This window comes from Herpailurus yagouaroundi, unplaced genomic scaffold, assembly GCF_014898765.1.
Source record: "Herpailurus yagouaroundi ecotype Mexico unplaced genomic scaffold, PumYag 161, whole genome shotgun sequence".
Taxonomy (NCBI): Eukaryota; Metazoa; Chordata; class Mammalia; order Carnivora; family Felidae; genus Herpailurus; species Herpailurus yagouaroundi.
Genome location: NW_024412402.1, coordinates 7,395,558 through 7,423,204, shown reverse-complemented (window position 1 = coordinate 7,423,204; position 27,647 = coordinate 7,395,558).

Below are 27,647 nucleotides of genomic sequence, written 5' to 3'. Positions count from 1 at the left end.
GGCAAAGGGAGTGAACTGAGGCTCCTGGAACACCTGTGCTCGCCCTGGCAAGCTTTCTCCCGGCAGTCCTAAGTCAGCCCTATGTGGGTGTTAATGCCCCTCACAGGTGAGCAAACTGGGTGCAGCAGCGCTAAAGGACTCAGACGCTGTCGTGACAGTTGTAAGAGGCACCTCATGATTTAGCTCCGTTCTGTCCGACTCTGAGACTCACACTTTGAATCAGAGTGTGGCTTCTGAGAACCTCAGCAAGTCTGAGTAGCAGCATTGGCCCCAGCTTTAGCATTAATTGATATTTCCCAGGGGTATTTACATTTTAATGATGGGCTCTTGAAAAGAGAAAATCCATCATAGCTCAGATAGCAGAAGTTTGACTTCCTAATAGGATTTTTGGAGAGGTTTTTTTCTTCTGTCTGTTGTGTTAGATCTGTGCTGTCCGATATGGTAGCTACTGGGTACGTGTGGCTCTTGAGTATTTGAAATGTGGGCAGTCTAGATTGACATGAGCTCTAAGTGTAAAATCCAAGCCAGATTTTGAAGACTTACTGTAAAGAAATAATGTTAAATATCTCATTCATATTTTTAAATATTGATTGCATGTTGAAATGCTAAAATTTTGGATATATTGGATTAAATAACATATTATTAAAATTAATTTTATCCACTTGGTCTCATCTTTATTTCTGTGACTACTAGAACAATGTAAATCACATAGAGGGGACGTTATATTTGTACTGGATACATTGCTATCCTATATTCCTGTGTTCTTTATTTCCTTAATTCAAAACGTATTAATGGTGACCACCTTTTATTGGAGATTTATGTTCCAGGAACCTACACAGTTAATATATAATTGACATATATAATATGTAAGTATTATTATCCCCATTTCAAAGATGAAGGAGGGGGAATCAGATTAGTTAAACCTAAGGTTGATCAGTGAGTAGCAGCCTAGCACATGGTCACAGGTGGGGACTCAGGGCTATTTGGCTTGGGTTCATATCTCGCTTCTGTCACTTACTAGTTGATGACCCTTAACTTGTGTCTCAGTTTCCTGTTCTTCACTGAGAGATAAATGCAGAGCTTACCTGGACTAGCAACTTCTTACATGTGAAGCACTTTCAGCAGTGCCCAACACACATTAAAATAAATGGCGATTAGCTATTATTGTCTCCAAGTGACCAGTGCTGGGATCTAAATTTGCTTTGTCCATGACTCTTTCCATGAGACGGCCTATGGAGCATCTTTCATGTGCCAGGTATACCCCTTTGATGCTCTAGGGTATGTAATAGTAATAAGGAACAGGTCAGGCCCTCGGAGGGCTCACTGTCTAGTAGAGAAGATAAGAAACATAAAAACGAGATAGAAAGAGGTACCTTTCTTTTTTTTTTTTTTTAATTTTTTTTTTCAACGTTTATTTATTTTTGGGACAGAGAGAGACAGAGCATGAACGGGGGAGGGGCAGAGAGAGAGGGAGACACAGAATCGGAAACAGGCTCCAGGCACTGAGCCATCAGCCCAGAGCCTGACGCGGGGCTCGAACTCATGGACCGCGAGATCATGACCTGGCTGAAGTCGGACGCTTAACCGACTGCGCCACCCAGGTGCCCCGAAAGAGGTACCTTTCTTATGCCACTGGGACATAAAGTGTCACAAGAGCTCAGATTAGGACAAGATTGCTTTGACTTGGAGGCAACCAGAGGGGACTTCATGAAGGAGGTAGTATTTGAGCAGGACTTAAAAACGCATGCAGTAATGTAGGCAAGGATGTAGGTTAAAGCGTTATGGCTAAAGGAAACAGTAGGAGCAGAAGTTTAAGTGTGATGTAGCAAAGGTAGGCTCGGAGAATGGGTAGGAATTGCCTTGTGATGGAGTGTGGGTTTTGGCAAATGGTAGGAGACACTGGGCCGGACTATCTGAGTGCGGCCGGCTCCCGGAGGGCCAGGAATTCCAGGCTAAGGATTTTGTTCATCAAAGGCTAGTTTTCATGGCTGCCGCATATGGCTGGGTAGATGGTACTCTGAGTAAGGGTGCTCAGCCAGGGGGACAAGTGAAGGCTGAATCTGCCCCCTCCCTCCTCTCCAGTGAGCCATATATCCTTCACTGGTGGGAAGATGCCTGCCTTTCCCTAACATACAGAGGTGCCTGAGCCCTGTGAGCTTTGTCACCAGTTTGCCCCCTCCCAGACTTGCTGACCTCTGGCACCTCACTGTCATCTTCTCCAGCCTTAGCCCCTGTAGCAGTTACAAGGCTTCTCCTGCCCCGTCCATGCAGAGAGCCTCCCCAGGAAAAGGGCTCTCCCTCTGTCCTGTGACCATAAATGACAGCTCTGTCCCCCGCTGCCCGGGATCATTTCTGTACTGGTTGTCATTGCTGATGATCCCCAGATGTCTCAGGGCCACGACAGGAGGAGCTGCAGGGCCACCTTCCAGAAGCTCAGGCTCGTGTATGTTCAGGAAAAAGTGTCCAATGCCAGTGTCTGCTGTGACCCCAACACCAGCCCTGCCCCTACAAGCAGGGAAATGGCACCTCGGCTGTCACCTCCCGGGGAGCTTGGCTCTCTCAAATTGAGTTACTCACTGCTCCTAACTTTCCCGTCATCATTTCCTTCTGCAGCCTATTAAAACTCTATCCCTGACTAATGTAGCTGAACACACTGCTCCCACTCTGTTCTTCTGCCAGCAGCATCTGCACACAAAAAAAATCAGCTTTGTCAGGCAGGCTTCTCATTCCCCCTTCCTCCCTCTCCAAGGGTCCACTCAGGAACTGTCTTCCCCAAATATTCCAGAAAGCTCCCTATGCCCTTGGGCTGTCCTCAGCCTGGATTCCAGGACTCAGGAGCACGTTGCTTGTCTCCCAGCCTGGCAGGTGGCAAGATCCTCACCCACCTGCCATCTCCCCCCAGCCCATATGGGCAAGCAATATGCTTTCTATAGAAGCCCTCGTAGGTTTAGTCCGGCACAGTGTGCCCGCTTTCCAGCCCTGCCTGACGGTGTTTGCGGATGAGACAGGAACAAATCAGACAGTTTGTTGACACGTCCAACACATGTGGTTTGGCACTGGTTCAGGTTGGATGTGTTTGGGTGTGTTAAGTATGTTTTCAGTTTACAGCCTGTGTGTGTCGTGCACGTATACGCATGCACGTGCTGATATTGTAAGGCCATCTAAACACAGAGCCACAAGATTTCAAAGCAAGCATCCAGCAGGCTTCTTTGTAGATGTGGCTCCTTCCATCGATTGCCTGCTCTCTTTGATTTTCATGGCATTCTGTGCTAGAGAATTCTGGGGGTGTTGGCCACAGACCCTGCGGGAAAAGATAAGAGGCATGTCAGAAGTGAGCCAGGCTGGGTGGGATGGAGGGATTTTGCAAATGTCGGTGAATAGAGGGCATGAAAATATTGCTTCCATCTGAAGAGTATTTTTCAGTTTTTTTTTTTTTAAATATGTCTCATCTAAAGATAGAGGCTGACTAATGTCCACAGCAGGAAATAAGAACAAGCAAATTTGTCAACTAGAATCCTGTATGTGCTTCCATTGCCCAGGTCAATCATTTCACTAATTAGTTAATTCATTCATTCATTGATTTATTCACTTATTCATTCATTTGACATCAATTTATTTTTAAAAAATAACATTTTTTTCTGATTATAATAGTAATGCATATTCATTGCAGAAATTTGAAAAATCCATTAAAGTACAAAGAGGAAATGAAAATCACCTTTTTTTCTCAACCCCAAGCTAATGACTGTTTAATATTTTGGTGCATTTTCTTCCTTAAAGATATCCCAGATGGGGCTGGGTCCCTCAGACACTCTTGCTTCTTGCCCCTGAGCAAGAGTCAGGATTTGGACACCTCCCCCCCAGAGTAAATCTCCCTTCACAAAGTAGAAAAGGAAAATGAAGATTTTGCCAAAGTTTTCAGGCAGAGGCAAAGGAGAAGGACGCAATATATATTGCACAGCAAAATTTAGTAAAAAATCTCCTTTATTTAGGGCACCTGGGTGGCTCAGTAGGTTAAGCATCCAACTCTTGATTTCAGCTCAGATCATGATCTCATGGTTCATGAGTTTAAGCTCTGCATCAGCTTCTCTGCTCTCAGTGCAGAGCCTGCTTCAGATCCTCTGTCCCGCCCCCCACCCCCACCCCAATCCTCCCCAATATGCGTGTGCTCTCTTTCTCAAAAATAAGTAAAAAAAGCATTTAAAAAATCTCCTTTAAACATATGAATTCTTTGCCATGCCCCCAATTCCAATCAACTGTCAACTGCCTCAACCTCTTGCTAATTATTAGACCTGCCACAGAGCCTGTCTTGTCTCCAGCTCTAGCCTCCCCTGTCTCCTCATCCTTACACGTCCCTTTCCTCTATACTCGAAGGATCCCCCATTGTTACAAGTCAAAAGGGACTTGCAAGAAATGCATGTCTTTCCTTGTAATAGATAATTTTTTTCTGTCTCATTCAGACATGTATATGTGTATGTTTGCATGCATGTGCATATATATGTGCACACATATATGTATTTTATGAAAATGATAATTCAGTGAACCTACAAGTTTTTGAACTTCTGGTCCTCTCTAGTGTATTTTATTTTCCTTTATAATGAAATGTTCTTTGAAAATAAAGCTTTTCATAGTTGTTTAGTATTCTGTTGTATGATCTACTCTAACGTATTTGACTAGTACTCTATTGTTGGGTATTTTGGTTGCTAATAATTGGTGCTTTTACATATGGGACTGTGATAAGCATCCTATGTATCTCCAGTTGTTTCCTCTGTGAACATCTCTGATTATTATCTTAGGATACATCTCTAAACTTGGAATTCCGGGGTCAAGTTGACTGTTTTGAAAGTTGGGTACCAGGCACTGTGGTAGCTTCTGAAGATTGAGAGCCATGTGAGAGGTGGTCTCTTTTCTTGCGGAGCTCTAACGGGAGACACCTACTCCCCCTCTCAAGTGTCTATTTGAATTTGCACTTAATGGTATGATGGAGAAGCTGCTGGGTCTGACCCTGAATTTATTTTTTCAATATGCCTATCACATGCAAAGAAGATCACCTACTTCTTGAGGCCAACCAAAAACTTCTGTATACAATATTCGCCAGTTTATAAAACACATTAAATGTTCCCATTTCCCCCCAAATTATGAGGTAAATACTTCTTATTTATGGGTTGAAATGTATTTAATCTTGGTCTTGAAGAGGAAACTGCTCTTTTGTTCACATAGATGTGATAGGCAGAAATCTTACTGGAAATCCTAAATTCTAGTTCTGCGGGATTAGGTTGCCAATAGGAAATGGAATTTGTGTCTTTGCTGGGGTATTTTATGCTGCCTCAGTCCATCACAGGGGTCAACTGTTGTCTGTAGGTATGTTTCCTATCTAGAACTTAAATAAGTATTTCTTAGCATTCTTATAGTAATGGAAATAATGTAAGCAATGAACTTGAACTATATATGTCATGATTGGTTGTATTTTTATCACCAAATATTTGCAGGGGTTATACTTCCCTGACTCAGTGTTGCCAGTGTTCACTATGTGACTGACTTCGGCCAGTGAAATGTGATAGTGACATTAGCTACTTTCAAACATAAGCTTGAAGAACCATCACTTGGTTCTGCCATAACGTTCTCCCCTCTGCCTCCAGACCAACGTGTCCCTGATTGAAACTGCTGCTTCTGCCTGGGTCAGGGAATAAAAATAAACCCAATACCCACATAATATAAGTGAGAGATAAACCTTTGGCATGGAAGTCACTAAGATTTTGGGATTATTTGCTACCACAACATAATAGAGCTAAGATGGGTACATATATACTAAGGAAAAAATGCCATTTATAGAACATGATCCGGGGCTTCTGGGTGACTCAGTTGGTTGAGCATTTGACTTCAGCTCAGGTCATTATGTCACAGTTTGTGAGTTCGAGCCCCCTCATCAGGCTCTGTGCTGACAACTTGGAACCTAGAGCCTGCTTCAGATTCTGTGTCTCCCTCTCTCTCTGCTCCTCCCCTGCTCATGCTCTCTCTCTCAAGAATAAATAAACATTAAAAAAAATCTTAAAAAGGGGAACTTGGGTGGCTCAGTCATTTAAGCGTCCAGCTTCAGCTCAGGTCATGATCTCGTGGCTCGTGAGTCAGAGCCCTGCGTCGGGCTCTGTGCTGACATCTCAGAGCCTGGAGCCTGCTTCAGATCCTGTGTCTCCCTCTCTCTCTGTCCCTCCCCTGCTCATGCTATGTCTCTCTCTCACTCTCAAAAATAAACATTTAAAAGATTATAAATTTTTTTTTTCTTTTAAAACATGATCCTTGTTCTGTCCTTAATTCAATTCATTTATATCTGCAGCCCGTGGTTTTACATTCGTAACATTGGCATATTGGACTCAGTAGAATTTGGGGGCCTTTTGGAGGGGGAGGGAGGGAAATGTATTTTTCATACCAACAGATTACCTATTTTGTTACAAGGACTGAGACTATATTTTCAACTGATACTCAGAATTTCCAGTTCCTATCTCCAGTATCAGGTAATTACCTGAGTTGATGTCAAGCTAAGATGTAAGGGTAAATTTTAATTTCAATTCAGTCAGCTACACCACAAAATTAAAATGTACCAAATTCCTCTTTGAGTCGTACCTGTCCTATCTGTGAACTTTCTGTGAATTCTTCCACAAATTCCACAAATATAATTGGGAGTTTATATTCTCCTGGGTGGCTCATCCCTGGGGAGCAAGGGCTGTGTCTTATGCAACACCTCGTTCATATTAGAGATGCATTCATTTTTTCCAACCATCCGTTCATTCAACAAGTATTTATTAAACAATTGCTATGTGCCAGACAATGTTTCCAATGCTAGGAATCCAGCAGTTAACAAAACAGACGTGGCCCATGCCCTCATAGAGGAGATAGACAATAAATAAGCAAAGAAAAAGTAAAACCCAGTAAGTAACTAAATGTTAGGAAGGAGCAGGGTGGCATAATGAAAGATAATGGTGGGCTAGCAGCTTGGAGAGTCAGGAAGCCTTCTCTGAGGAGGTAAAATCATGCTGAGATCTGAAGTTCAGGAAGAAAAGTACCACACCAGAAGTTCTAAGAAGAAGGGCTAGAAAGGGCTTGGCTTGTTCCTGATTTATAGAACGTAGAAGATGTTGAGTTACAGATGAACTTCAGAGGGACAGCAAGTGCTTACAGGACATGATGATGAATTTGGAGTTTATTCCAAGAGAAACAGAAAGGTCACTGCTGGGTTTTAAGTAGGAGAATGGCACAATCCCATTTATGTTGTTTGAAGAGCTTGCTTATTCAGGGTACAGTGTGTGTGAGGAAAGCAAGGACAGAGCGAAAGACGCCAGGAGAGGCTACTGGAATTGTCCACGGAAGAGGTGATTATAGCCCAGGTCATGGAGGTGGCCGTGAAAGTGGGGAGACAAATGTCGATTTGGGGTGCATTTCAGAACAAGGCATGTGGAGAGCTGGTAGCAGGCTGAAGTGTGAGGGGAGGGGGAATCGAAGTGATGTCCATGTTTTTGTGTTAAGTGAATGTGTAGTTGGAGGTGCTATTTACCAATATGAGTTTGATTGGAAAAGGAGCAGCGTCATGGTATGCAGGAGGTAAAGAACGTATCTTGGACGTATTAAGTTTGTGGTGCCTTTGAGGTGAGGAGGAGATGCTGAGTAGGCGGTAGGATATATGAGTCTATAGCTGAGAGCAGAGCTTTGGGCTGAGATCTAAATTTTGGATTCGTCAGCATATAGATGTTATTTAAAGCCATGAGAATGAATGAGATTACCTGCGGAGAAAGGCCCAGTAAACGTTTACGGAGGGAATCGATGGATGCCTGGAAGGGTTGGAGGCCAGTGGTTGCCTAACTGAATGTGGCGGTGCCAGAGGAGGTGTGGGTTTGGCGGTGGGGACAGAATAGTGAGCGTGGTTTGGATTTGTGAGCCTGATCCTCACTCAGAGATTTCCAGGAGCTCACCAATGTGTGCGTGAGCTCTGAGGAGATGATCGCTAAAGGGAGGCGTGCAGGCTCCTGAGCCGTTGAGCTGTGGGAATGCATAACACAGGTGGGAAAACTGTGTGGATGGAGGAGAGAGGAGACCTACTGCTGGAAGTGTGTCCACTCATCGGAGGTGGAGAGGGTACAGGGACCTCTGAGAAGGGGTGGTTGCAGACGGGGTGGAGGGTTAGGGATGATGGCACGGAGTAGGCTGAGGGTCGGGACGAGTCCATCGTCCATAGTGTCACTTGCCACAGGGAATGGGAATAGGTCATTGGGTTTGGCAAATGAAGGCTGACTTTTCCGAGAGCCATCTCAGCGTAGGGATGGGATCGACTGAGAAGTAAAAAGAGGCCAGTACAGGGACAGGTGGCTTCCTCTCTCAGGAGGCTTCCTAGAGATGGGGAAGGGCATTCCAGGGGAAGGTGGTCTGAGGAAAGGTACTTTTTGGTGGAAGGAGAGAAGAGGCCACTCACATTTAGTGATTGAGGACATGTGTAGTAGGGGGGAACATAACTGTTGCATTAACAGCTCGCACCAGACTTCCTCCTAGGGAGGGGGATTGGCTTTGTTTAGGAAAATACTTCCACAGGGTGTTTGGGATGTGAAAGATTAGACCCCAAGCATGGAGCGGGGTGAGACAGACAACAGAAGGAAATGGCCAAACTGCTTGGGGTAAGAGACGAAAGGAAAGGAACTTGGGGGCGGGGATGAGCAGAGGATAAAGGAGGGAGGATGATGAAGGAGGAAAAGAGGGAGGGAGAGGCTGGAGTGAGTGGAAGGAGCTGCTGGTGAGGGCCTCCTGGAGCAGGGAGAATCGGAGAGTGAGGTCCACACCAGTTATGGTTTGATGTAGTATGTTGCACATTCTTTCTTCCCTCATATTTCACTAAAAACCACAGTCTCAGGGCAAGAGTATTTGGAGGGAATGAAGGAGTCAGGGTGGGGTCCACCGTGAGTGTGTGTGGAGTGAAAAGGGGTTGATTACCTTTCGAGAATATAACGAATCCTCAAATGGAACTGATCACTGTAACCAGGAGAAGCATTACATGCTTCCCAGAACCTTTGGAAAAGACTGGGTTTTCTCCTACAAGTGGTATTGGGGTACAGGCCAATTTCATTTGAATCTCAGGACAAGGCTGCCTACAACTGTCATCAGAGTTTGTGCATACTCCGGGCAAGACACAGTATGCTGGATGCTAGGAGTTGTCATCTTCTTTTGTTTCAGAATTACACTGAAAGGTAAATATTGAGGGTCAGCTCCTATTTTGGAACTGTGAGCAAACTGACTCAGAGCAGTTAAGTCCATTGCCTAAGATCACAGAGCTTATATCAACGAAGGAATGATTCGAGCTCAGATCTCTCTGACTCTGATGCTCTGTTTAGTTCACCCAACTGACCCTACCTGTGTACTGGGCTGAGGAGAGGGGCTAGAAACACTCGGAACATTAATAGGTTGAACGAAAAGAGCCAAGAGAGAAAGAGAGAGGGAGAAAGAGCAATAGAGAAGAAGATATAAGGGTGGGAGGAAATATGTGATGAAGTGAAGTGATTTCCCTATCCCTTCTCCGCCCCTACCTTCCTTCCATCTGCTTGGGAGATTCTGAGACTGGCACCACGCTGCTGGGCAAAAAATGAGAGCAATTAGAGGCCTCTCCCTCCCCTGCTTCATTTTGGATGCCTGGCCCCTTTATAGAGTAGTTCCTTTCTATTTGGCTGAGCAGATATGAGCAATGTTAATTCTATAATTGGGCCTCCCACCCTGGGTGCTTGATAAGCATTAGGTGCCAGACAACGTTGTTCCAACTGAAATAGCCTCTCCTTAAAGCTATCGGTGCCCATGTGTAGGCCCTTAGGCTTTTACATGCTTCAAATAAGTTTAAACTGCACACTTAGTATTTCACAGCAGGGACCCAGGCTCCCTTAGTACTTTGTTTTTGCCGAGGATTACTCTAGGTTATGTTGTGGCTTATTTATGTTAAATGATGATTCCCCCGTGCCGGGACGTGGAGACAGGGCCTCGATTCATAAATCTGCTGCCTCTTGGTCTTTGCTACAGTTTTCAGGCCCTCAGTGACCACTGCCATGATGTCTGTGCTGTTTGTGTCGGGGAAACGGGGATGTGGTGTGCCGGACAGAACCCTGAGCCATACGTTGGAAAATGTGGCTGGTCCAGATTTCCCCTAAAAAGCTAGCCGCGACATCTGCTTTCTCTCGTCCTCAGTTCTCTCATGTAAGTGAGGGGTTTGGGCTCTAGCAGGGACAGCAAAAGTGCCACCTCCCATCCTGAGCACATGGCAGACATGACTAATTATTCTCCTGCCCCCAAACCATTCTCATCACAGAGCTCCAGGTAGCCCTTTTTAGCAGGTTGGGCGTGACATTTGGGACATTGCTTTCTCAGTGCACAGAGGAAAGGCATCCAACCTGTCCTAGGCACCTAAGAATCTGTCCTGATCCTCAGTTTATCCAGGATTCTCTCACCTTCTTTAATAGCCTTTATGGGCATTTTACAGCCCTTCCTTTTGGAAATTCCTTTGGCTTTAATCTTAAGCTCTTCTGTTAAAAGCCCATGTCTCCAGTTTTTTCTTTTGTATAATAGGAGAATATTGGATTTTATAATTTAAGATAGGGAATGACCTTGGAGATCACCAACTGATTGCCGTTAACAGGAGCCAACATTTATTGAGGGCTATGTGCTAGTCACTGTGCGGACGCCTTGCATGCACAACAGATATGGCCATGACTGAGTTACCGGTGACGTTGGCATTGGCATGTCTGCTGGACTCTACCGTATACTCTACTCTGCCGGCAAATTCCGATGCATACTGCCTTTGCCCCTATACCTGATTTTTGGAGAATTCTAAGGGGGAAATCCCTTAACCCAGGGGCGGCCTGAGCTCTGTGCACAACTGGCCAAGCGTTTTGTTGGTGGGCAGCTCTCACTGTGGCCCCTCCCCACCACTCACCCCCTTCTCTCTTCTCAAGCTTCCTTCCAGTGTTCTCCCTTTGGACACTAAGCAGATGTTTTCATCCATTACTTCCTCTGAAAAATCTGAAAGCGGAAGTCTTAGAGCATTGTCTCTCAGATGTCCCCACCATTTGGATTTATGACTCTCTTTCCCAGTCCGTTGTTCCCACTGTCAAAGGAAGGAGGCTTCTTCCCGTTCACAGGCCACTCCCCACCATCTCCTGATCACATCCTGTCCCACCCAGCTGGGACCTCACTTCCTGGTTCTCTCTCTCTCCTCCATGGCCATCATTCCATTGTTCTTTCTACTTGTTCTTCCTCTCAGTCCTTCACAGGAGTTCAGATTTCTTACATCTTCAACAGCTCTCCCTTGATCCCTGGTCTTTGGGTTGTTCACTTCCTACCTAGACAAGTTGCTTGGCAGATTAATCTCCCAGTTTTCGTACCTCCTATGCACTCCATTCATTAACTTCACTCCCTTCCTCTATTCTATGACCTCACTGTACTGTCAAAGCTCGCTGAGGGACTAAAGATTATTAAGCCAGGGGACATTTTTCGGTCCTTTTTCCGGCCTTCTCTGCATCGTTAGATGCAATCACCACTCTCTTGAAAGTCTCTATTACCTTGTTTTTTATGGTTTCATTTTTTTTCTGGATTCCCTTTCTACCCTTTAGATATTTTTTCATGGACAACTTTCCAGTTTCTCTTTTCCATCTGCCCTTTCAGTGTAGGTGTTCTCTAGACCTCCTTCTCTTCCCACGTGGACTGCCCTCCCTGGGTGATATCCTCGTTTCCATGCTTTTAATTACCACCTTTATGTGGATGATACCTTCATTTCTAACCTCTTAGCTCAGCTTCTGGTTCATCCATCCAAATGACTTCTGCTTCTTCCCATTGGCATGTCCTGTGGGGCTTCAGGGTCAGCAAGTACAGAACTTGAGGGAACACTAACTCTCTCCGTGCCTCCCTACCTCTTCTAACCCCAGGCCTGCCCTGCTTCTAGTGTTTTCTAGATGGTTAATGGCACTTCCATCTGCTCTGGCCATAAATCCGGGAATCCTAGATTCCTTTTCAGGCGCTCTTCACTTTTAGTCACTAATACTCTTCAAGTGTTTGTCTCAAACATTTCTCAGATTTGACCCTTCCTTCTCATCCTCAGCCCCCAGTGGAGGCATTCATGCTCTCTCCCCTGGGACTTGCTACCCTCCTAATTAGTCACCTTATCTACAGTGTTCCACCATCAAACCCCTTTCCACTCGGCTTCCAGACTTGCCTTTAAAACGCAAATCTGGCTGTGTCCCCTCACTGCTTAAAACCCTTCAATGTCTAATTGCTGACAGGATCAAGAACGACCATCTTGCTGTGGCTGCAGGAGAGCAAACAGGCTATGCAGGTGGAGGCTAGAGCCTAACTCTCTTCCTGGGTTTAAATTCCAACTTCTTCACCTGTGACTTTGGGGAAATTCCTTAATTTGGGTGTGATTTAGTTACATTTTGTGTGAAATGGGGAAAATTTAGATTTGTTCTTAAGATTGAATGTAATAATCCACAGAGTGTTCTACACCACACGAGCTATCTCTGGTAGTAGTGCCATCACTTCTCCCACTACCGCTGTTATTATTATGTCTCTCTTCAGGCAGTTACCTCTCTAGACGACCATCTCCCACCACTAGCCCCCCAACCCATCCTCCACTGCCATTCTCTCTGTCACTCTGTTTTTTCCCTCACACACATGCACAGTCAACTCAGAGCGTAGTCCTCAGCAACTTCCAGAAACCTGCTTCAAACCTTAAAACTGGCTGAGAAGCCCCTTCTGTGCCTTCTTTGTGCTTACCTGTCTTACCTGTCATTCAGTAATCAGCTCATCGGTTTATTTCTATAACCTTTTGAACTGTGAGTAACCACAGGGAGATTAGCACTGAGATTGAGATGCTGCCCAATACATATGACTGCATTGCAAAATGTGTCTACACTTCCTCAATATTGAGAAAGCTCATTCTTTCTTTAATGTTTATTTATTTTTGAGAGAGAGAGAGAGAGAGGGAGAGAGCGAGCATGAGCGGGGTAGGGGCAGAGAGAGAGGGAGACATAGAATCCGAAGTGGGCTCCAGGCTCTGAGCTGTCAGCACAGAGCCCAACATGGGCTTGAACTCACCAACTGTGAGATCATGCCTTGACCTGAAGTTGGACACTCAACCAACTGAGCCACCCAGGCGCCCTGAAAAAGCTCACTCTTTTTCTTGCATTCACTCTTGGTAGAGGACCCTGTCTCCATCACTGTCTTACTGTCCCCTGGACTTTACTCTAGATAACCAATTGCCAATGGCATCTCTTTTGACACTGCTGGAGGATGAAGAGTTGCGGCCAAGAATGCTCTTATTTCTCTAAATTCCGAGGTACCTAATAGCCTCTTGGATGTGAGCATGAGCAAACCCAAAATTTCTCCCATGGATGAGGGGTCCCATTCATCCTGCTTACAAGTTGGATACTGATGGGTTAACTACTATTCCAAAGAAGAACAGCCTCAGGTAGAGGGAAAAAATGTAAATAGCCTTTGAAATGTTTTCTAATTTGCTACTAATCATTAAAAAATATTAACCTGTCCCCGCCACTCCAGCCACTGTCTTGTCTCTTCATTAAATATACAAGGCCAGCATCCAAATAAGAGCTGGTCTTTGGTTTTACAAGAAAAGGGTAAATTCAGAGGCTGAAAGGAGCTAATCGTTTTCGATTAGTTAGTTTCAGACTTCACTGAGTTTTGTTTGGTCTAGATTATCTGAATCTTTATTAAGGGAGCTGGAATTGGCAGCAGCAATGGCAGGAGCAGTAACATTTGTGTAAGACTGCATTTATACAGCGGCAGCCCCATGTGCACGTCGAGGTGTTCATGGATGCCTGCGCACGTGTGTGGTCCGTCGTGCCTCCGGGTGGGCGTGCGCCACGGGCATATGATGTGTGCGTGTGCAGGAGATAGAAATGAAGTTTTCCAAGGTGCAGGCTCCCCCAGAAGACCATGGGGCTGCTGTTCCGTCTCCAGTCTTCTCTTCTCGCCCAGCCCCTGCGAGGCCTGCCTGCCTGGAGGTAATTTTATTTAATCTTGGCAATCTTCCGGGATAGGCTTAAGTAAACAAGGATCAAGCCACTCACAACCTTAATTAGGCTACACATAAATAATGGATTGCCGGATTAGCTGAGAACATACAGGAGGGATGCAAGAACAATAAAACCAACTTTCCTTAAGTGGTCCCCTTCCTTCAAGGAGCTCCAGTTTCTCCAGGCAGATGTCTGTGCCTGGTGCCATGGAGACATCCCGGCAGCCCATTTCTCATTCATGTATTCATTCGTTTGTTTATTCATTCATCACACAGATTCTAACTAAACCCTTCTGAAAACAAGACAAGATGCTAGATGTTGGGGGCAAAGGCAAAGGTGAAACTAACAAGAACTCCTTTCTCAGTTGCTCACAGTTACAAGATGGGCTCACAACTATACATGAAAATTGACAAAAGAGTCTCCCGACAGAGCACGGTGGCAGATTATCTTTTCCAAGGATGAGCACAACAGAACCCCCCATTCCACGTGTTCTTCCACATGACCTTGACACTCCTCCCATCCGGCAGTGGAGTCTGTGAACCCGACGGTCTCTTGAACTTGGTCAGACAGTTGTGCCCGCCTTCACCAACAGAGTGCAGTGGAAGTGATGCTATGTGGCTTTCGGGGCTAAGTAAAAAAGACCATGCACCTTGCTCCCTTGGAATGCTTGCTCTTGGAAGCCAACCATCTTGTGAGGAAGCCCAAATGAGCCCAGGCCACATGGCTCCAGTCCACAGTTAAGCTGAGGTCCAGACTGACAGCCTGTATTGACCACCAGTTCTGGGAGCACAGGCACCCCCAGGCCCCCAGATGTCCCTCCAGCCTTTGAATTTTCCCAGCTGAGGCCTCACATGTTGTGAGTCACACAAGCCATCCCTGCTCTGCCCTTCTGGATTCCTAACTCACAGAATCTGTGAGCTTAATAAAATGGCTGTTTGAAGTGGCTCAGTGAGGGCAGCATTTGTTACATAGCAACAGTAACCACAACAAGCACTGGGGGAGAAAACTCGGAGCCCTCGACGTTTTTTTTTTTTTTTCCCTCGCTCAGTGACCAGCAGTTACCAAGCCTGAGCAAAACTGTACAGAAAAATCTCCCTTTTATCGTCTCTGTCCTCTACATTTCTAGCAGTGTTGCTGTTCTCAGCCAATGCTACCTCTTACTTAGTCTTCCTGCCTCTGGCCTCATCCCCTTCCCACTGCTTCCTTTCTAACCCTGGGATCTGGGCATTACACCTCTTGAGCCTCAGGGCATGCCACTGAACTTGGAGGGTCCCCTTAGGGACTCACAGTGTGTTGGGGGCGAGAGAACCCACGAGACAAACATGCTCAGCCTTTGCTTTACTCACTAGGAAATGATTGCAAATATTACTTTTACATTAAAAGAGACATGGATAAATTATAGCATAAACCAAAACTGGCAAGGGTTTTAGAGATAAAACTGAGACTCCAAGGGCATTTCCCTTGCAGCAGGACTTCAGAAAACTGCTGGTGGTCCAGTTTTGCCCACTCTCCGGTGCTGTTTGCAGGATTCCTGTGGGACAAGGTGGAGAGAGCAGCCTTTCACTCTGTAGTAGAGACGGCTTGAGAGGAGGCTCCTGCTCTTTTTTTTTTAAGTTTATTTCTTTATTTTGAGAGAGAGAGAGAGAGCGAGCACGTGAGTCAGGGAGGGAGGGAGAGAGAGGGAGGGAGAGAGAGAATCCCATGCAGGCTCCCAGCTGTCAGCACAGAGCTCAATGTGGGGCTCGAACCCATGAACCATGAGATCACGACCTAAGCCAAAGTCAGACGCTTAACCGACTGGGCCAATCAGGCGCCCTGAGGCTCCCAGTCTTCAGCACAGTATTGGAGGCCTGCCACCATACCTCCCTCACACACCACTGCAGACTGGCTTCTTACTGGCACCCCCACCTGGTGGATGTCCATGGCGCACGCATAGGCATCTATCTGGAGAAAGGAGAGGTACTTGGAAGAAGAGTCCAATTAAGGAAAATAGCACTCTAGTTTAGGCAAATTATTATTTTGTGTGGTCCCGAGCCCTCCATATGCTTTGTCTCGATGTTTTTATGTTCTCTGCTTTCTGTCTCTAGAAAGACTTTGCTCATTGGCTTCCTGTAGCTCATTCCTTAGTATGCAGTGCAAATGTCTCTTCCAAGCTTCTCCTGACACGCGTGTGGAATCAGCCACCCCCTGTGTGGGCTCCCATCCACTTTGTTCATGTGACATTTAACCTGTGGTATTATGGTGTGCTGGGTATGTGCACATCGTGGCTGCTTCACTCTGGGCTCCTCAAGGACAGTAATCAAAAATTTTTTTTTCCCCTCTGGGTTTTAACAGCCCTTTCTACTCCTTGCTCCCCACCTGCCTTTCTGCAATGCATGTCTTAAATGGTTGGATCTCAATTATTCTTTGCTGAAGCAGTTACTCTATTTACTTTTATTCATACTTAAATGAACACATACCAGCAAAGAGGTTGGCCCTCAGGCCAGGACTGAACCCACACACCCTCTCATCTAGACAGGTTCATGGATTCTCAAGAGAGGTGATCCCTCACTGGCTCTAGACCTCACATTTTCGTAGTCAGGACATGCTTCAGGGATAACACAGATCCTTCTCAGTGTAATGCAAGAGAACCAGACAATGGGCACAGCTAGCTGCTTGAGTCAGAAGCAGACTCCGTCTCTCTAAAGTCCTACAGGTGGGCTTTGTGGGCAGGGCCAGTGTGAGAAGTCGAGTGAGAAGATAATGTCCCTGCCAGGTCTCCCCCACCACAAAAGAGCTCTCTCATTGTCTGCCCTAAGGTCTGAATTCTACTATTAGAGATTCATTCCTTGATGTGGAAGATTTCAACCACTGTTTCCTGCTAAAATGCAGATACTCCTGGGAGGGGGGGAGGACTTGAGTCCTTTTTAAACTCTCACTTCCGTTGAAGATTCAGTGATAGCTAGGCTCAGAGCAGCAGCCCTTAAAGAACTGGGACAATAGGTAGGAGAGATTCTGTTGAAAAGAAAGAAATATGTTCACCAAATTGTGTCAGTGCACCAAAAAGCTCTCTGCTTGCATTGTATGTATTTGAGGCTGGCTGCTATGCAACATAATGGGGGGTTAATTCTAGGGCTTAGAGCACTGCCTGGGAATTGGAAGCTTCCACTAGGAGAGAAAAAGGGGGTGCTGATGGGTGTGTGTGTGTGTGTGTGTGTGTGTGTGTGTGTGTCTGTGTGTGTGATGTCCTCTTTTCCTAGAGGATGGGGGCTTCCCTCTCTCAGGATTCCAGACCAGAGGAAACATGAAAGGGGGGTTAAAAGATGTCTTTTGTCTTTGTAGGAAATAAGATCTTCTTGTAAAATTTCAAAAATCGGCAAATTCCATCTCTCAGCTTCAGGGGGAAGAGAAAAACAAGTGGGGAGGGGAGTAGAGAGTTGCATTAATATGAGGATGATTTTCCACTCCAGCTGCTCACCTCATTAGTTTTAAAAATTGCTTTAATATCTATATGTTTAGTTAAAAGAAGCCCCACACTTAATTGGAACTCTCAGAACCAGATGGCACCTTGGAGATCAGCCGGGTTAACCCTCGCTCAGGGACGTGGAGTGAAGTGCCGAGATCACACAGCAAGTCTGTGGCCCACGCTGGCAAGAGCACGCCGCATCCCGCCCCCCGCCCTCAAACCTGCCATCCAGCTCTATCTCCTGGGTTCTAGTGAGGAGGTGCTGGGCTCCCTCTGGTCTCTTTCTGGTGGACCTCCAACGGGTAGCTTCCCTTCTGTTGGTGGCTTCAATGCTATGGCAATGGTGACCCTCCAGCCAGGAATCTGGACGTGCTGAACCATGATCTAGTCAGGCAGAACCCAGGGGAGCTTGAAAGAGGCTAACGTTCCATGGTGAGTTTTAGCTGTTTTATGTTACAGACCCAGGGAATTTGGGGTCCTGCCTACCCTAGGTAGGCAGGTCTACCCTAGGTAGACCTCTCTTTCTGGGGAACCAAAGAGCCATCCATAGCCATGCTCTAGGGCAGGCAAAGCATGCTCTGGATACAGCAAGCCTTGGAAGGGGCATTCTGCTTTCTGTGCAGAGGTCTTTGGAGGAGTCCCCATCCCTGGCCTACCACTACCCAGGATCAAGTCTGCCCCTCTGCCCACGAAGGAGTTGTTGAGATGCATCTCCCTTGCCCCGTCCAATCTCTCTGTGATCCAGGGGCTGGGCTGAATCACATGTCATTCTTTTGGTGGTGGCAGTTCACCCTGGTTCAGCAGCCTGTGTGCTTGAGATCGATCAGTGGGTGTCCCTTTCCTAATGACGCAAGAGCTGTGAGAGGTTGAGCTGTTTACACAAGGTCACTTTATTAACAGGGAAATCGCTCTTATGATAAATGAGTGTTCTGATGTAGCTGTCCTCTCTCTCTTTCTCTCTCTCCTTCCTTTCTGCTCCAGAACTTTGTGGACCCACAGCTTCAGTGTCCTCAGCTGCTCCACCCCTTTGTTGCCGGGAGACTCAGCCCTCCTTTTGAGCCCAAAGGAGGCCAGTGTCCCAGGAATGGGGAGGGTGATTATGAGCCTCTTCATAAGATTTTCCTCCGATTCAAGCTCAGCAGCAGCAAGCAGAGAACCACGAAATCCCTTTTATGGACCGGCAGGCAGGGTTTCAAATCAATGATGGTCTTTTTTTGAATTTGCACAGCACTTCACAGTTGACAAAAATTTTTCCAATTCTTTACAAGAAACCATTTTGCTGGTTTCTCTGTGTAGGGGGCCACAGAGAGGCATTACTGGTCTTATTCCCATTTTGGGGATGAGAAAACTGAAACAGGGTTGAAATGGAAGGCTTGTTGCATCTCCTGACTTCAAATCTGGGAGCATGAGGTTTGGAGCCAGAAGGCTTAGGTTCAGTCATGGCTGCCCTCCTGTTGCTCCAGTGACCTTGGAAAGTTATTTTTCCTTCTGCTTCGCTTTTGATAATACTTTGTGTTTTAGAGCAGTTTTAGGTTTGCAGAAAAATTGTACAGAAAGTGGAGATTTCCCATATAGCCTCACCCCTATCACACACATAACGGCTTCCCCTGTTAATAACATCTTGCGTGGTACACTTATTACAGCTATGAACCAATACAATTATACAACACATTATCACTAAAGTCCATAGTTTATGTGAGGACTCACTCCTTGTGTTGTACATCCCATGGGTTTTGACAAATGCACGTTACGATCCAACATTACAATATTATGTAGAGTAGTTTCACTGCCCTAAAAGTCCCCTATGATCTAAATATTCATCCCTCCCTGCTTCTTTCCTTCTCCAACCCCTGGCAAACACTGGTCATTTTACTGTCTTCATGGTTTTGTCTTTTCCAGAATGTCATATAGTTGGAATCATACACTATTCAGCCTTTTCACCCTTACTTTTTTTTCACTTAGTAATATGCATTTAAGGTTCCTCCCTGTCTTTTTGTGGCTGGAGAGCACATTTCTTTTTAGTGCTAAATAATATTCCATTACCTGGATGTACCACAGGAGAATTATGTTTTAAAGTCTTCGTTTTTGTCAGCTGTGAAAGGGTAACAGTAGGGTTGTTATCCCCTCATAGGGTTGTTGTAGGGGTTAAATGGGCTAATACACAGACAGTACCAAGTACAGTGCTTGACACATAGCACGTGCCTGTTGTTGTTGTTGTTAATCTCCTACTAGCATTATTACTGAACACAGATTCCCAGGACTGATGGGTGTGGTTGTGGAGGCTTGTCCAGGGCTTGGGCAGGGAGAGTTCAAGTACATTGGAGAGAATGAGACCAGGGCTCTGTGTGCAGTCCAGTCCCTGAAGCTAATGCCAACTTCTGTAAGTCCAAGTCACTTTATTTTTTTTATTATTTTTAAATTGTTTTTAATGTTTACCTATTTTGAGAGAGAGAGAGAGAGAGAGAGAGAGAGAGAGAGAGAGGGAGAAGGGGAGGGGCAGAGAGAGAGGGAGACAGAGAATCCAAAGCAGGCTCCAGGCTCTGAGCTGTCAGCACAGAGTCCGACTCGGGGCTCAGACTCACAAACTGTGAGATCATGACCTGAGTTGAAGTCAGACGCTTAACTGACTGAGCCACCCAGGCGCCCCAGTCCAGGTCACTTTAATGCTATGGGTCTCCACTACATGATCTGGAAAAGGAAGGGGAAACCCAAGTGAAGTAGGGGCATCTCTCAAAAACCTTTGGCAGGACAATGTGCCTGCCTAGTGCCTCAGCCACCGGTGGAGCCCCACAGTCTGAAGTACTCTTGGGGTCCTCTTCTGATTTCTCCAGGAAGAGGAGGGCTGGTTTTGTCTTTGTGGGATCATTAGGTGGGACAGAAGATTAGTCTCAATATGGTACCTTCCAGACAAATGGAGTAACTAGAGATCTGCTGAGTTGAAGGGTGATGGGCTGAGAAAGTTAGATGTTTATCTGCTTGACCTGAAGGGGTTCATAGACCCTTCAGAATCACCAAATATCTAACCAAAGTGCAACTGAGGCAGACCAGGAAGGCTGTAAGCCTAGGCACTGTGGAGGTACAGGCAAACATACATATTTCCTCATGATGATTCCCCTGCCTTGCTTAGCTCCTAGCACTATCATAAAAACCAAATGAGATGTTTAGGAAGATACTTTGTAAACAGAAACAAGTAAAAGTGTTATTTTCTAAATACCTGTTATGTATATTTAACAATCTTAAATGATTTAACTTCCGAAGACTCAGTTTCCTCATCTGTGAAAAGAGGATCACAGTAGGTTCATGGGGTTACTATGACAGCTGATGAGTTAATCTGCCTAAAGTGCTTGAGTAATGTCTGGTTGTGAGTATGTGAGTGTGCATTTATTATGAGTGTATATATAGTATATATACACATAAACACAAACACACACATAGTAAGTGTGCAATTTCTACCATGATTGGATGATTACTTTCACCTCAGTTAAAATTTTACAGAATCTATTTGGCCACATATTATTTTTTAGACAGAGAGAGAGTGAGAGCAAGTAAGAATGGGGGACAGGGGCAGAGGGAGATGGAAAGAGAGAATTTTAAGTGGGTTCCATGCCCAGCATGTAGCCCAATGCAGGGCTCAATCTCCTGACCATGAGATCATGACCTGAGCAGAAATCAAGAGTCGGATGCTCAAATGACTGAGCTCCCCATTTTATAGATAAGAAGCCTAAAGCTTGGAGGGATTAAATAATTTACTCAAGAATATCCAGATCATAAGAGGATGAGTTGGGATTTGAACACATGCCCACAACTGATGCCTTTCCCAGCAAACCCCTGGCTGTAAAGTGTTACACACATGTAAGATTGTATTTCTCTTGGAAAAATACCACACAGCTTGTTTCCAACTGGGGTTCATTTAGTTTTCGCATCCTTAGAGGAAAGACTAGTGAAGTTGTGGTAATAATGGTGAGAGAAATGGCTCCAGGCAAGCTGATTCCAGTTGGAGCTGTGCTTTTGTGCCTGAGAGAATGTGCATGTGCTTGCAGCTAAGGGGGCTCCATCTGTATCAAGGAGGGAAAGTCACATTGGTTAGGAAAGAGAATGACTTAGGAGGAGCTGCTGAGACACTAGAACTCAACCTAGTGTTGATGTATGATAACCAGGGCACGTTACTGAAAGGCATAAAATAATACAAAAAGTTATTTTTCAGCCAATATGCTGACACAGCACCATTTTGGGTCCCTAAGTGAAAATGATATATGAATTATCTCAACCTAAAGTCGGAAGTATAAATTATAGAATATATCTTTCACTGTTTTATTTGGGCTGTAAAGCGACACCTTATTATTTCTCCCTCCTGGGCTTCCTTTAATGAATCGGGATTTGAAAGTGAAATATTTATTATATTGCAGGGGAGAGATTACATCGTGCTTCAGAAAGGAGGGAGGAAGGGTTATGGAAATCAGGCGGCATCTTGGAAATTGGTCTCTTTCTTGTTTATGAGAAATGGCTGATGCGGGTGTTTTTTCTGAGTTGTGAGAAGCTTACTGAAGAGGACCCCTCCAGCGTGGTGAACATGGGGGTGTGGGTCGCCAAGTCAGGGATCCAAGCCTCCAGCATGCCTTCACCTGTAAACCCTCCTCATCTGATTGGGAACATCCAGTGAATGAGAAACACTTGCTTATGATGCTTTCATGGGTTGTGTGGGGAGATGAAGTATCATGAGCTGTCTTATTAAATCTGGCTGGGGTGGAGGAAAGAGGGGTGGGGGTGGAATGCCTTCATTTCCATTGGCCATTGGATGTTGGGTAATGGCAATTGATTATTCAAACCATAGGGCAGTTACTGAGACTCAGCACTGGCTTAATGGATATATTTCTTCTACTAGCTCCCAAATCAGCCCTGATGGATGATTATGGGAGTTTAGTATGTCGTATAACTGCTCAGAGCCAGGCAACCAGACTATCCCACCGTTCAGAGTGAGAGCAATTGTTCTTAAGATGCTAGACGACTTCTGGTGTCTCCACTGTAGGTAGACAAATGGGTGAAGAAATGGGTTAAAAGGTTGGACCCACATCATAAGACTGTGTAACCAAGCAGCTACACCACATTTCTTGTGACAGTAGCCATAGCTCAGGGACAAGAATTTATGCAAAAATTCAGAGCGTTTGGCCCTCTTTCATTCATTCATTCATTCATTCATTCACCTATTCATTTATTCCATAAATAGTTATGAGCACTTCTGTATGCCATGCACTGTATTAAGCACTGTTTAAAGAAAAGATAATAAACAGTCTCTCTGTTCAGTGAACTATGGACTAGTGGAGAAGAAAAACTGTAAACAGCAGCCAAAACAGTTGTCCGGTTATACCACAAAGAGTATGTAAGGATAATGTGATGGTACAAAAAGGAGGTGATTGACTTTGCTTGAAGGGAGGGGATACAGGAAAGCTTGAGGCCCCCATAAGTTGATTCATAGACAAATATGTATTGTGTGGATCCCTTCACCATTAATGAGATGATGCTTAAAAGCAAGAGAAGGGCATTCTAGAGCATGTGCAAAGGCGAAAAACTATCTAACAAGGTGTCTAGAACGGGGTGTGGAAACACGATGGCAAGGCTCTCAGAGTTGGGAATTCATTATGGACTTCTGCTTTGCGAGTACAAACCCTCTATCCTCATGATGAGTTCTCTCTTCCTCCTGTGCTAATCATCTCACCGTGATTGTTCTGATCTTCATATTGTCTTCCATTACTCCAAAATAGAATTTTGCTCCTTGATCCCCTAACCTATATAAGCCATACACATTCAAGGGGCCAGCAAGCATGGAGGTAAATGCTTTTTTCCCTCCAGTACAAGAAAGGGGGTGGAAAGAACAATGCCCGCTACCCCTACCCCCACACCTTTCCTGCCTCCAACACTCTGTCCCAGTGCATTCACCACCCACTCTCGGGCATAGTGACATTCACTGATGGGTCACCACCACATACACTGCTTAGGGGGCTGGAGAATGGGCACCTCTGTCCAGAAGCCAAGAGCCCTAAGCATGTGAGCCCCAGTAGCCTGAGGCTGCTTTGCAAGCAGGAGGTGTTTGCAATGGATTTGACTGGTGCTCTGAGCCTGAGAGGCTGGAGAGGCTGAACTCCATTTGTCAGGGCAGTGTTTTTGTGTTGAATGCCATTAGCACTGGGAAAGGATCATGTGGTTTGGGAGGCTGGTGCACCAGTGAAATGGCAGCAGCCCCTGATGGGGTCAATAGTAGGGGGGCCTTCAGGAGGGACTCTGCAGCTAACTTATATTAGCAATTCAGAAGGGATTGGCAGTAACTTTGAGCTCTCCCTTGACAGCCAGCTCCTGGGAGCTATGAGTTAAGCAAAGGCACCTGCCAATTGTTAAGATTCCCTGAATTCTCTGAATAACCATGGTGGTGGGGGCAGCCCAGATGAGGAGGCCATGGCATTTCTTCCTGACAAGGATGGCATAACTCAGTGATTGCAATGCATCTCGGCTCCTTGTCATACCAGTGCATACATATCATTCATAGAAACAGAGCTGGATGGGGACTTAGACATAAGCCAGTCCAACCTCTTCATTCTATGTATGCAGAACCTGTGAGTTGATGAAGGTTACAGAGTGGCTAAGTCCAGACTTGATCCCAGGTTTCCTGACCTCTACTCCTCTGTCTTTCCTCTGCATCTATGAATGTGGGTGGAGCTGGATAAGGGAGGGGGGGGGATAAATTAAACAGACACACAAAATAGTAGCAGGTTCATGGTGCATCTAATATCTAGTGGTCAGTTTATAAATGATTTCCAAATTAGTTTGCCTTCTAACTTTTGCTAAGTTTTAAAAAGCAGATTCCTAATCATTTATTGTATTTATCACTACGTTTTATCAGTAGTGAAATGCATTTTGTTCCCTTGCCTCAGCACATATAAATTTACATTACAGTTTGTCAGTATCAAGAATATAACATCCAGGTGCTAGAACTCACCACCACAGGTAGCAGAGGCTGGATTGACTTTGGCTGCGGGCTTGGGGCTGACTGAGACTGTCTGGAGAGGCCCAAGAGCCAGGAGAGGAGACCACTAGAGGTCTCTTCCAGTCCTAGAATGAAATCATCTCGAGCTTCTGGTGATACCCAGCTAGAGTTTGTTTAGGTGAGTATGTTTAGGAGCTTTGGGCTACCAGAATTGATGGGCCATGGGGAAAGCAAAAGGATGACAAAGGGCCCCTACCTTTACAAGAAAACACCTACCACAAATGGAAAGGAAAGAATGTCTCCAGATTTGGGTAGGAGGTGTGTGTGTGTGTGTGTGTGTGTGTGTGTGTGTGTGTGTGTGTGTCTGTTGGAAGGGGCTACAAAGTGGCATAGCAGAATGGTAAAGAAGGTGGTCTTTCCTTCACACTGTCTCCTCCTCAACCCACCAGCCTCCCTCCAATTTCAGTCCCTTATAGAAAGAGATCAAGGACTCTATCTCCTGTCATGAATTTAGATCTATGTCTATGGTCAGGAAATTTAATTTTTTAAGACCAACACTCCAGAACATTTACATACAGAAGGATGTGCCCCTATTTTCCTTAGGTATTTGGAGATGCAATGTCCCTCTATTCTAGCAGGGCTTCCATTGCTTGTGCCATCCTTGGAATTCATCCAAGGATCTTCAGTGTGGTCCTGTGAATCCTTTCATTAGGTGCATATCTTCATTTGCAACTTTGAGAGTTGGTCAAGGTCATCCAGAGCCAAGTCTGAGTTCAAGGAGGGAGATTTGCCGGTGCTAAGATTGGTTTGACCACAAACCAATGTCTTCTAGTCTTTGTTTACCAACTTGTCTTTGTTTTCTATAATGGAAACATGCTTCACTACACTCCTTTCCCAGTGTAATTTATAGCCATTGTTTAACTGTAACCAACCACCACTACCACTACCACAATATAACCCTTGTAATATCAACTCTGGGTATAAGTAGACGGACACTCCCTCCTATCCATCACCTGCAACCCGTTAGCATGCAAGGAGCACTAAGGGACGTTAAAAACGCTGGGCTTGATTTCCAGTTTATTTTTCAGCTGTGAGGGGGCGGGCGCCTGGGCTCAGTCAGTTAAGCATCCGACTTCAGCTCAGGTCATGATCTCACAGTTTGTGGGTTGGAGCGCCACATTGGGCTCTGCTGTCAGTGTGGAGTCTGCTTCGGATCCTCTTCCCCCCTCTCTCTCTGCTCCTCCCCTGCTCACATGTGTGCTGCCTCATAAAATAAACATTAAAAAAATCATTTACCAGCTGGGGGAACTTGAGCATGTCACTGACCTCTGTGAATTTTAATTTTCTGAATTATAGAAAGAGAGCAAAACTGTTTGCCTTGAAAACTTGTTGTAAGGATTAAATGAACAAATGTCCAGTGAATAGTAGATGTTTAATAAATGTCTAGTGTTCAGTGCATAGTAGATGTTTAATAAATGTCTGTGTCTAATTTTTAATAAAGTAGCAGCTGGGCGTGCTTTCTCTTTCTGTTCTCTTTTTATTCTCTCTTCTCTTTCTCTTTCTAGTCCCACCTTCCTACTTTCCTGGTATTCATTGACATGCCTTGTGATATCCCCTGGCCTTTCCCTCTTTCATCAAGAAGCCATTGGGAGGTGCAGGAGGTGGAGTGCAAGGTAATGAAAGGGAGGGAACACAGAGGGTCAGTCATGGCTCCATACCCAGCTTAGGGACACTCCAGACCTCAGACCATGGATCCCACTGAACTGAAAATACCCTCACAAGCCACGAGTCTCTGTGAGGCTGGGTCTTAGCTGGACAAAGAGGGGTGAGGTCCTCTCTTCCTTGCGCTATGCTAAGTGCAGGGGATGCAGGGGTGAACAAGTCACAGTCCTGCCCTGAGAAGACTCATTGTGTCCTATTCTCTGAAAATTGTTGTTGAAGAAGAAGGTATAGTAGGAGCCTGTAAACTGCCCCCAAATAATCTTTGCCTCCAGATAGCCACCTACTTGTGTAAGCTCCTCTCCTTGATGATGGGCTGAACCTGGTGACTCCTTTCCAACAATTGAAAGACCACAAAAGTGGTCAGATGCCACTTCTGACCTTAGCTTACCAATACACTGTAACTCTGAGGGAATCCATCTGGCACATTTTCACTTGTGCTACGGAGAGGCCCATGTTGGGGAGGAATCTGGGGAGGCCCCCAGCCAACAGCCATTGAAGAGCTGATGCCTTCAGTCTAAAAGCCTTCAAGGAACAGAATCTTGTCAGGAGCCATGTGAGTGGACTTACCTCCCCAGTTGAGCTTTGAGATGAGACAGCAGCCCCAACCAACACTGTAACTGCAGCCTTTTGAGAGATCTTGGGGTGGAGGCACCCAGCTTAGATGTGCCTGGATCCCTGACCCACAGAAACTGTGAGCTAACACACACTTGTTGTTTTAAGTCACTCAGTTTTGGGGTAATTGGTTATACAATGATAGATAATGAAAAAGAGGCAGACAGAGTGACTCTCCTGACTTTCATATATTATTATCTCCCGGATTTATTGAGATATAAGCGACATAGAATATTGTGTGAATTTAAAGTACAACATAACAATTTGATGTATGTATATTATGAAATGAGAAAGACCTAGTCCCAGTGTCTGTAGTACCTGTCAGGGCCTGGTACACAGAAGGTGCTCATTAAGTATTTGATGGATGAGCAATCTGCAGAACATGGAGACATTCTCTGAGGCTTTACCCCAGCACTTTGTAACACTGTGGACTATCCAGGATACACAAGATACCCAGTCCAATTGAATTTTAGATCAAAGAAGAATAATCTGTAGGATAAGTATGTCCCAGCTAGCACGTGAGAGATAACTTTACACTAAAACATTGTTTATTTGCTGTTATTGCTATATCTGGTGACCCTAAGCCCAGGGTGGGAGCACAATCAGTGTGGACCCAGGAGAGAGAGGACAGTGAGTGTGCACAATAGGATTAGTTGACGCATCCATTACCCCACATAGTTACAACTTGTGCGTGTCTGTGGTAAAAACTTTTAAGATCTGCTATCTTAGCAACTTTCACACATATAATACAATATTGTTAACTATAGTCACATGCTGTTCATTAGAGATCCAGAAAACTCATATATATATATATATATATATATATATATATATATATATATATATA